The following is a 10,081-nucleotide window of genomic DNA, read 5'->3' on the forward strand; positions in this document are numbered from 1 at the left end:
TGTAGTGACACTAAACTAGCCCGTCTGACAGGGGTATTAGTGTCACTACAAGCGAGTACACTTCAAACCGTCGAAACACCCTCCAAGTGTGTTGGTGCTACACGGGAAAACTTAGTGTCAATCCAAAATGATGGCAATAATGATGGGCAAGTAATGGGCACGCAAAATATTAGAGTGCCTAGGCATTTTTTTATAAATAACTTCGTCGTCTTATTAGAAACATGTTACCGCACATTGTTGCGCTAAGTCACGAGCTATAATCCAAATTTAAATCCAATTTGATCATTATGATCAGTCATTACAAGCCAGCGATGCACGTCCGCACGCCGGTACGAGGCTCATATATTCTCTGTCACCGTATGATGTACCGGAGAAAAGGGTACAAGCGCGAGCTCCTTGCTCTAGGGCACATCAAGGCGGGACAAGCGCTCGTGCGTTAAAAACAGCTCCCAGCGCTATGAGCTCGCGCTTCTAGCCTTGTATGCGGTACAACATAAGGTGAAACGGAGTATAGATCGAAACGAGCAGAAGTAGGGATTGAACCCAGGATTCCTGGGTTGTGCAGCGCAAGCTTTCGCTCCGTGTGCTCCGAGTTGGTGTGCGCGAGTCCACTCGCCACTCGCAACAACGAAACATCATGGAGTGTGTGGAGGACGAGCTGGAGGGCGATATCCGCAATGTTAGGCAGTGAAAGCGCGTGGTTGGGGCGCTTTTTTCTGTGAGAGCCCAACGCCTCTCAGATAAGAGGCAGCTGGACCTGGGTGCCGACGCACAGGCAAGAATTTTAAGTGACCTCGATCAGCAGCTGCCAGGCTGCTGATCCATAGCCGCTCTCATGACCGACAACCTACCCGTGATCAGTCGAGAACGGTGGACGTTCGAGGAACAAACGGTGGTTCGAAGACACTTTGCCCCATTTGGGCGAGTTCCATTTCAAGCAAGCCTTTCGCGTCTCTCTTGCCACCTTCAGATTCCTTGTGGAGTCTTGCAGGTGCCTCCTGGCCGTCGCTGGCCGTCGCGCAGGGGCCAAGGCTGGAAACTAGATTAGCCGCTTGGTTTTCTACAATGCACTACTTTCCAGCCAACAGAAAACAAGTGCGGATATAATATTACTCCTATCAAAATTATACTAATATTACTCAGCGTTGATTTCTTCTATTATTTTTACTCCTTGAACACTGCTATTGAGATTACACACCCGGTCTACCGGAGCGAGCGTAGTGTGCTCCCCGAGCTCACTTCATTGGAAGTGTGTTCTTCGAGCAGGGCTGGGGATTGAGCTCAGGATCACTGGGTTCTCCATCTCCAGCGGGAGCTTTCTCTCCAGGTACTCCGATCTGGGGGGCTAAGCTCGGCGCGGCAAGATCGAGGCGAGTTCTCCGCCAAACTCGCCGACCACCGCGATTGGTCGGCACCGTGCATGACGACACGCGCCGACACTCCCTAGATCGTGACGTTAAACGGAGGGTTTTGAGGCGGTCGGAGAGTTGCATATTCGGAACTCGCGGTGAGATGCGGTGACGTCATTGTGACGTGGCAGAAGCCGTCGCGGATGGGAAAAGCTTGCCGGCTCCGACCTAGGCGAGCTTGGGCGAGTTGGGCGCGAGATATGGGAGAAGCGTGCAAAATGGCAGCGTTTTTGTTTGTGTTTCGCCGCCGGCGTAGGTACTTAAACCACGCCAATGCGTTTGACATGGACGACGTTGATTTTCAATGGCACTATCGCCTCTCGAAAGACGTGGTAAGGTGGCTGTGCGACGAACTGCGTGACGATCCTGGCTTGAGACGGTGGAGCCGTGCACGGACCGTCGTCACCGTTGAGCAGCAAGTTCTCTTGGCGTTGCGGTTTTTCGCGACGGGAAGCTACCAGGGGTTGGTGGGGAGCGACCGAAATCTCTCCGTCCACCAGACCACGGTGAGCTCAGCCGTCCGTGCCGTGGCCGTAGCCATCGTTCGCCGCCTGGGCCCCGCGTGGGTCGCTTTCGCCGAGACCGTGGAAGAACGTGCGGCCGCACAGGAAACCTTCCTGCGACGAGGCAAACTCCCGGGCGTCGTTGGGTGCGTCGACGGGACGTTTGTGGCCATCAAGGGTCCCTCACGGTTCGACCGAACAGTCACCAAGGCGTTGTATTTGTGTCGCAAGCTCCACTACGCGCTAAACGTCATGGTGGTAAGTTTCCATTTTTGGCTCCTACCGAGTTTGTAACATGTGGTCACGTTTGTTGTAATCTGAAATCGTTATAAATCGGGGGCTTGGGGGGGGGGGGGGGGCGGGCTGGGGGCTGGGGGCTGGGGTTGAGGTGACTGGGATGTCCACGACTTGGAGTGCGGAGAGGGGGATGGGGGGGTCACAATGCATGTGTATATTTAAGGTCGGCTAAATTTTTTTTTTTTGGGAGGAGGGCGGTTTGGTTGGGCTCGCTGGCTGGCTGGCTGAAGCCCCATGAGCCCTCCCCCTGGCTACGCCCCTGGGTCCGAGTAGTAATTGCTGCACAGCTCTATGGACATTGTAAGAGTGTTGGGAGACGTGCTTCTATTCATAATTTATACCTGTTGATGTGCACCGAGGGCACCGGTAGAAGCATATTGCACAATACTATTGACAGAGGCTTATTTCTTTCTCACAGTGCGCGGGATCACTGCTAAGTTGTCTTTTTCAAAATGAAAGGAACGTAACAGATGTACACAAGCTACGATCATCTGTTTGTCTCTCTCTTACTGTCGCACTCTTATTTGTTGCAGGTGTGCGACGCCAACATGCGAATCCTGGCAGTCGACCCTTCGATGCCTGGCTGCTCACATGACGCCCTTATGTGGAGGCAGTCTTGGGTGCGGCAGCAGTGCATCGCTGGCAGGCTCATCAGGCACGGGGAGTACCTACTCACTGAGTGTACCTAAAGTGGCAGCACATTGCCAGCTCGCATGAAAACAAAATGCAGAGTAGCCAGACGTTTCTTGACTTTCACATGAACGGATTGCTGTAGAACTATACACTAGTGTTTGGATGACTGGCCTAAAGCAAGGCATCATGCAAAGGCTCACTTTCATGTCCTTGCTCGAGGCTCTGGAGCAGAGATGAGGAATTTAACAGTTCATCTTTAGTGCATTAGGGTCGAAACTGTTGAAATCAAGAAGTGTTGTCAGTTAACCACTGAATTACACTAGGCACTGCGAGAATAGGAAAGAGAGGAGTGTGGTTGATAGGTGCTCCGTGTCCAGCCTCCAGCTGCAAACAAGCTCCTTCAAGTGTACCATTGCGTTTTATTTCAATCTCATCAAGGTGAGACTCTCGCGGGTAACAGACATGAGAAATACTCTTGGAGATAGCCTCGCGATCCTCATTCCCAGAGCTTCCACAGCATTTTCCAAAAACTCGTTTCCAAGGCGTGTCATCATCACCATAGTCGGTGTCATCTGTAAAAACCTGTTGAGACGGCAAACACCTGATATTGGTTGACAGGTCTGCGGCGTCTCTGGCATGCAAATAAGATATAGCGGTGGTTTCAACAAGTAGTACTCGTTATCAGCACTACTCGGAAGCTACAAGGTTAACGCTGAATGCACATCACCTGCTTGTGGAAACGGCTTATGGAGGGTCGGACGGGATAAATCAAATTTGGTTAAAACGCAGCATGCGGTTCACATATCTGAGATTAGACTTGCTATTTTTCATGCAGGAGACAGTGGGTACCCGTTGGAGCCATGGCTCATGACTCCCGTGCCTGGCCGGCCAGCTGTCTCCACACCTGCCGGGCGTTGCAACGCTGCCCACGCCTCAATGAGGTCGGTGGTGGAGCGCTGTATTGGGCTGCTGAAGAGTCGCTTTCGATGCGTGCAAAAACACCGGGTTCTTTACCACCATCCAAGGATCGCCGGCACGATCGTGGCAGTCTGTGCAGTGCTCCACAACATCTGCCTCAGCTGAGGGGAATCGGATCCGGGATCATCGTCGTCGGAATCCGAGTCAAGCAGCGGCTCTGACGATGACAGCGAGGCAGACGAGAGCGGTGACGCAGCACGAGAGCGCAGAATCCTGCAGTCGAGGCGCCTCTACATTGAGGGTAAGGCCATGCGGGACCAGCTTGTGCTTGGAGCTACCACAAGTCATGTGCGTAGTGTACGTCGCCGGCTTCACCGGATCCGCCATCGTGGTCGCCACCAGTGATGGTCTTATTCTTTCTGAGTGTAATGCGTGCTCAGTGCTGTGGATGTTCTGCCGGAGCCTTCTCGGACCCCGTGCGTGTGCCTGTACAGTAAGGTCTGTGTTGTGCCGGAGCCTTCTCGGACTCCGTGTGTGTGCCTGTACACTGAGGTCTGTGTTGTGCCGGAGCCTTCTAGGACTCTGTGTGTGTGCCTGTACAGTGAGATCTGTGTTGTGCCGGAGCCTTCTCGGACTCCGTGTGTGTGCTTGTACAGTGAGGTCCATGTTGTGCCGGAGCCTCCTCGGGCTCCGTGTGTGTGCCTGTACAGTGAGGTCTGTGTTGTGCCGGAGCCTTCTCGGACTCCGTGTGTGTGCCTGCACCGTGAGGTCTGCGTTGTGCCGGAGCCTTCTCGGACTCCGTGTGTGTGCCTGTATTGTGAGGTCTGCGTTGTGCCGGATCCTACTTGGACTTCGTGTGTGTGTGTGTTTGCCTGTGGGTGAGGTGTGTTTACTGCCGGAGCTTGCTTGGACTTTGTGTTTGTGTACAGTGTTTCCACTGTCCTTTTCGCAAGATTCGCAGGTATGTGGATCCTATGCAGTGTTTTGAGCTTTTTGTTTGGTGTTCTTTTGACAAGTTTCACGTGTACGGGTGTCACGTGAGAAGAAGTAGTGAGCGACGTCATGTTTGATGTTCTTTTTTGCAAGTTTCACACGTACGGGTGCCTCAGGAAAATAAGTACTGACTCTGACATCATGTTTGATGTACATTTTTGCAAGTTTCACATGTACGGGTGTTCCGCGAGGGCAAGTAGTGACCGTGATGTCGTGTTTGATGTTCTTTTTTGCAAGTTTCACACGTACGGGTGCCTCAGAAGAATAAGTAGTGACTCTGACGTCATGTTTGATGTACATTTTTGCAAGTTTCACATGTATGGGTGTTCCGTGAGGGCAAGTAGTGACCCTGATGTCGTGTTTGATGTTCTTTTTTGCAAGTTTCACACGTACGGGTGGCTCAGCAGGATGTGTTTTTGCATTAGACTTTTGTTGCGGCATTTCTGCAAGTGTACGGATGAAGGTACCTTATGCAGTGATGCCCGGCTAGCAAAGTGTTTGCTAGAGGGGAAAGGAGTTGGTATCAACACCTTTACCCACGCCTGTGTTGAACCATTGATGGAGCACATTGCCGGGCAGTTTATAACTCTTCTCTCAACAGTTGCTTCCGAGGAGGCTCACTCAACTGACAAATGTAGCTTGTTATACGCCCTGTTTTCGTCAGCCAACATGCATTGTTCAAGATTTCGCTTGGTGTACAGATTCCTTGGTGCTTGCAGAGGTTGCGAGGTATCTAAAACTTCAGAAAAAGCGCTTGTGAAAAAACTTTTTCACAACATGCATATAGTTGTCGGTCCCTGCCTGTGAATGAATAGGTCACACTGACGCATAGCTTAAGGCAAACAGAACTTGCTCTCAGTTCTAATCTTTATGGGGAAGAATGTTTGATGGTTGCAAGAACAGGGGCCTTGCAGTCCAGAGCTTGCACAGCTGGTTTCACGAGCTCTTCAATACAGAAGCTTTGGGTATCTCCTAGATGCAATGCTTTTCAAGGACAGGGTGGGGGGGATATTAGCTCAGCCTCGCAACTTTTGTCGTTACGAGGGAAAAGGTTAGATGATTTGTTGTTATTGATGGAGATGAGGGTTAATTTGTTTACATGTTCCATGTCCCTCGTAGGTTGGGACGCCAGCTTTTGTTACAAAAGGTCATACGGCCACCTACATAATCAAGAGCGGCAGTAGTTCATTTCACAAAATGTTCCAGATTTTTCCACGTAAATGTTTGTGAAACATGCTAGAAAAGAAATGAAATGACCACATCTTGTAAAACATCTTTGTTGACAATGATTCATAGAATAATACTATTAGGAATACAGTCGCCCACCAATTTTTCGGATGCAGATGACTCACACTTGTTCGATATTTCTGGCCTAAAGGAGGAACCGTCACCTACCCGATAGAAAGAGTGCATATTCACAACTGATGTATCGGACAGCTTGAAGTCCGAACGTTTGATTTTTTGGAAAAAAATCGTTGCGAGCGATCACCATGAAGCACCACCGCCATGCGGCTATTTTTAATCCTTGGTTTCGCAGGCCTCATTGAGTACTGCTAAGTACTGCTACGTGATGCTGTATGGGCTTTTTTCTTTTATTCTAGCTGCTTTTCAATATCATCATCATTGTTGTTACTATTTTTCTTTGTTGATTCGCCATTGCAGTCGTGGACTTGCGCCTCATCTCGACCTCGTTTCGGTGGATCGTGCTTTTGGGAGACGCTTGCTTGGACGTCATTGCCCATCTGTTCTTCGCTGCTATGATGTTTTGCTAAGAAGCGCAGAAAGTACTCGACCATAACGCTAGGAAAGAAGGCAGCGATTCTCAAGTTAATAAAAAGTTGCTGAACGCAAACGGGCGTAACCTAAAACAAGGCGCGTTGACGTAACCCGAAGTAAGCTACTATTTATGGCTTTTTTAAGCCGGCTTAGAAGTAATAAAGGCAGTTTTTTAATCTGCTGAGTTTTCAGACTACTACCTTATTCAGACGTTTTTTCCAGCAGTGCGAAGTCCGAAAAATCAATTGGCGACCGTATACATTGTCCTAAAAATAATTATGCAGGACTACAAAATCTAGCATTTCATAAAAAAAAACGGGTAGGAGTGACTTAGTCCAACTGCGGCGGTGTTGGGGGCCTGCTCGGCACAAGCACGACGCGCTGGAATGTGGTGGCCAACATGGCCACAAGCAGCAGGAGTGCTCTGGGCACCTGCATGGCCGCAGCCTGCTGTTCCATGGCTGCGGCTTGCCGCTCCATCGCCGCAGCCTGCCGCTCCATCGCTGCAGCCTGCCGTTCCATGGCAGCGGCCTGCCGTTCCGTTGCGCTGCATTGTCGCCTCATTTCGGTTAGCAGCGATTCCACGTGCTGGATTGATAAGAGGTGCATAAAATAACTCGGTTCACAAAAAGTTGCCTGTTTGTCACCATCAACCTGTTTCAACACTCGGTACTCCACATATTTTGGACATGTCCCCAAGACAAGTAAGGCATGTTGCTGTTTCCAATTGCCCGAACATCATTTTGTTGATATGTTGTTCAACGACATGCGCAATTTAAAGAATATCAGAATGTATATTATTTTAATACCAGTGTATCATGCAACTTGCAGCAATTGGAGCCATCAGTCTAATCAGATGACCTCATAAATCTATAAATTGGAAGCACCCCACAATTTGAACATTTCATATTTGCTTTGCTTATAATGATTTGGCTTTCTGGAATTTACTGTCGGGACATAAACAACGAAAAAACTGATTATGATGATTCCGAGATAACTCTAAGTACCTCCTCCCCCCCCCCCCCCCCCCCCCCCTCTGTGTGATTGTCGAAAGGAAATTTTGGGCCGGGCATTGCCGTATATATAGCATCTATCTTTCTCTAGTCAATCCGTAATCTTCCCTGGTCACGCCTGTACCAGGAACACCAAATTGTCATAGCTGTTATTTTTCTCATCATTAGACCATCAATTCTGTACCATAACCGTGCTGCTAAAAAGATAGGAGACAGCAAAGGCATGCACTAACAAATATTGGTACATGCACATGCACCAAGACATGTCAGATGACATCAACCACCGAGGCAAATGCCGCTTGAGGAAATAGGTCCCATACCCGTTCCGAAGCAGCAGCCATCGCCTCTGCGAGGTCCACCAGGCGTCGTTGGTCTTCAACATATTCCTCGGCAGCATCATGGCCCCCCTTGCGTTTTCGACGCCATGGTGCCCGTACAGGACACTGTGCAAGGGTGGTTGGCTGGCTGGGAACTAAGGGCGAAAGCAATTGTAAACAAAGTATGAGGTGAACGAGACACAGCCAGTAAGCAGCAAGCAAGGACTCTTTGCCAAGCTCCATGTGCTATCTCAAAAAGTATTAGAAACACCTGATAAATACCATAATATGCCCAGAATGTGCATGTTTCACAGTACATGTAAGGGTGCTACTTTTAAAATGTGTGGAAATTATTCAGAAGGTAACTTGGCCACCCAACTGATTGAACTGACCCGTCGTGTCGGCTGCTTCTCCAAGCACACCCGTGCACGGCAGTGAAGGCTGACGCAGGTGCAACAATTCTGAACGTTAAGGCCTGCCATATGCTATGTATATTTTGTGCAATATTTTTTTCTTTTTAACTGAACATGTGCTTAGACACTAATTTTTCAGAAATCTCACACTTCGATTGCACATTTCCTCAGTATTTTCAGGCAGCACTCTTAATGTGGCCCACATATTGCTCTTCCATGCAGTTATCTTATGGACGCGTGCATTGTCAGACCTCGAGTCTGAATGTAATGTAATAAGCCATGCATTTGTCTTAATTTAGGATCATTCTTAAATTTGTTCTCACAGGCAGGACATATATGATTCGAAACACTGATAGCAATGCTTGCTATAGTGAGAAACTTACCGGATGTGTCGGTCGTGCCCTCATTTCCAGGTGACAAAAGCCCGGAAGCTGGTGGTGCAGCTTGGTGTCCTGTTTATATTTGTTCCTATTATGAAGGACACATATCAACTGAAACACAGACAGCATTGCTTACTATATTGAGCAACATACTGGATGCACCGCTTGTCCTTGGAATCTCCCCAACCGCAACTCTTGGTGGCGACTCGGGTGAATGTGGTGGTGGGTGGGTTGGAAAAATCGGCATGTTAGATGGAAGTTTACCCCTTATGTTCCGATGCGGCCTCTTATTCGTGTAGGTATCCTCGCCAGATAGCACACTTATGTGGTGTGCTCGACACTTGGCCCAAAATCCGTAGAATGTGCTAAGCGACCAGCCTCAATTTCTCGGTGTCCATATATAATACACCTGTATAGGTCCTATGCACAAATAGTCTACTTAGCGCGTCCCAATTGTTCTTGTTTATGTACAATCATTTCAGCTTTAGAGAAGCTTACGTTCTTACCTCTGGCCGACTAGGCAGCTTCACGGAGCCGCAATCGTTAGATGCGTCGTGGCCAACGAAGTCCAGAACGACCCCGGCCTCGCCGGGCACCGAGCCGCCGCCTGTACCGCTGGGCAGGAACGTCGAAAAATGAGTTCTTTCTGATTCGCAGGTATACACAGATTGCACTGACGGGAATTAGGAGATCACAGGGCTCCCTCTAGATATCAATGTGACTCCGTAAGGCCAGCGTTCCCGAACAATGACGGGCACATACAGGTTACACATCAAGGATCAATGGTCACTACTACTCACCCACTGCTCTGGCGGAAATCTACTGCCTTTTTTTTTGGCCCAGGACACGTTGTCCGTCCAGTAATGTCGCCACCGGGCGGGCGACTTGATGGCTGGTCCGAGGGCGTTCAGTTCAGCCGTGAGCTGTCTCCACAGCTTTTCTTTCTTTTCGCGCGTTACCCCTCCTGTAAAATCACTGGCGGCACGTGTAATTTGCGGGTGGTAGCGCATGAATGAATACAAGTGCTCTTGTTGAGCAGCAGAAGCTCGAGGCTGCAGTCTTTTAGCTTGCATCGCGCTTTCTTGGCCGTCGTCCATGGTGTTCTATTTGCCCGCGTTCGCTCATAGCAGACGAACAGCATGCTCGCAGTGATTCCTATAAACACATGGGTTTTTACGGCAATTCGCAACCAGGAACACAATTTATTATTACCTAAAGGCTTTGATAATTAGCATCCATGCTTTTTCCGATTTTTATTTGTCATTTCCGATTCAAATCAAATTAAACCCTTCACTGCGGAGCGTAGGGGCAAATCGGAGCTACGCTGGGAAACTCGCCGACGTCGGGGGGGTCGGCAATGTAAGAGGAGGAGTGGGAAACTCGCCGGGGCGGAGTTAAAAGAAGCTCCTCCCCTCCCTCGCGACGCTGC

The 10,081-nt window shown here is 49.5% G+C and overlaps 1 pseudogene; it reads left to right on the forward strand.

Annotated features, from left to right (window-relative positions):
- Nucleotides 1-1,657: 1,657 nt before the first annotated feature.
- Nucleotides 1,658-4,165, forward strand: LOC120850262 (annotated as a pseudogene).
- The last annotated feature ends 5,916 nt before the right edge of the window (nt 4,166-10,081 follow it).

This window comes from Ixodes scapularis, unplaced genomic scaffold, assembly GCF_016920785.2.
Source record: "Ixodes scapularis isolate PalLabHiFi unplaced genomic scaffold, ASM1692078v2 PGA_scaffold2__306_contigs__length_199485367, whole genome shotgun sequence".
Taxonomy (NCBI): domain Eukaryota; kingdom Metazoa; phylum Arthropoda; class Arachnida; order Ixodida; family Ixodidae; genus Ixodes; species Ixodes scapularis.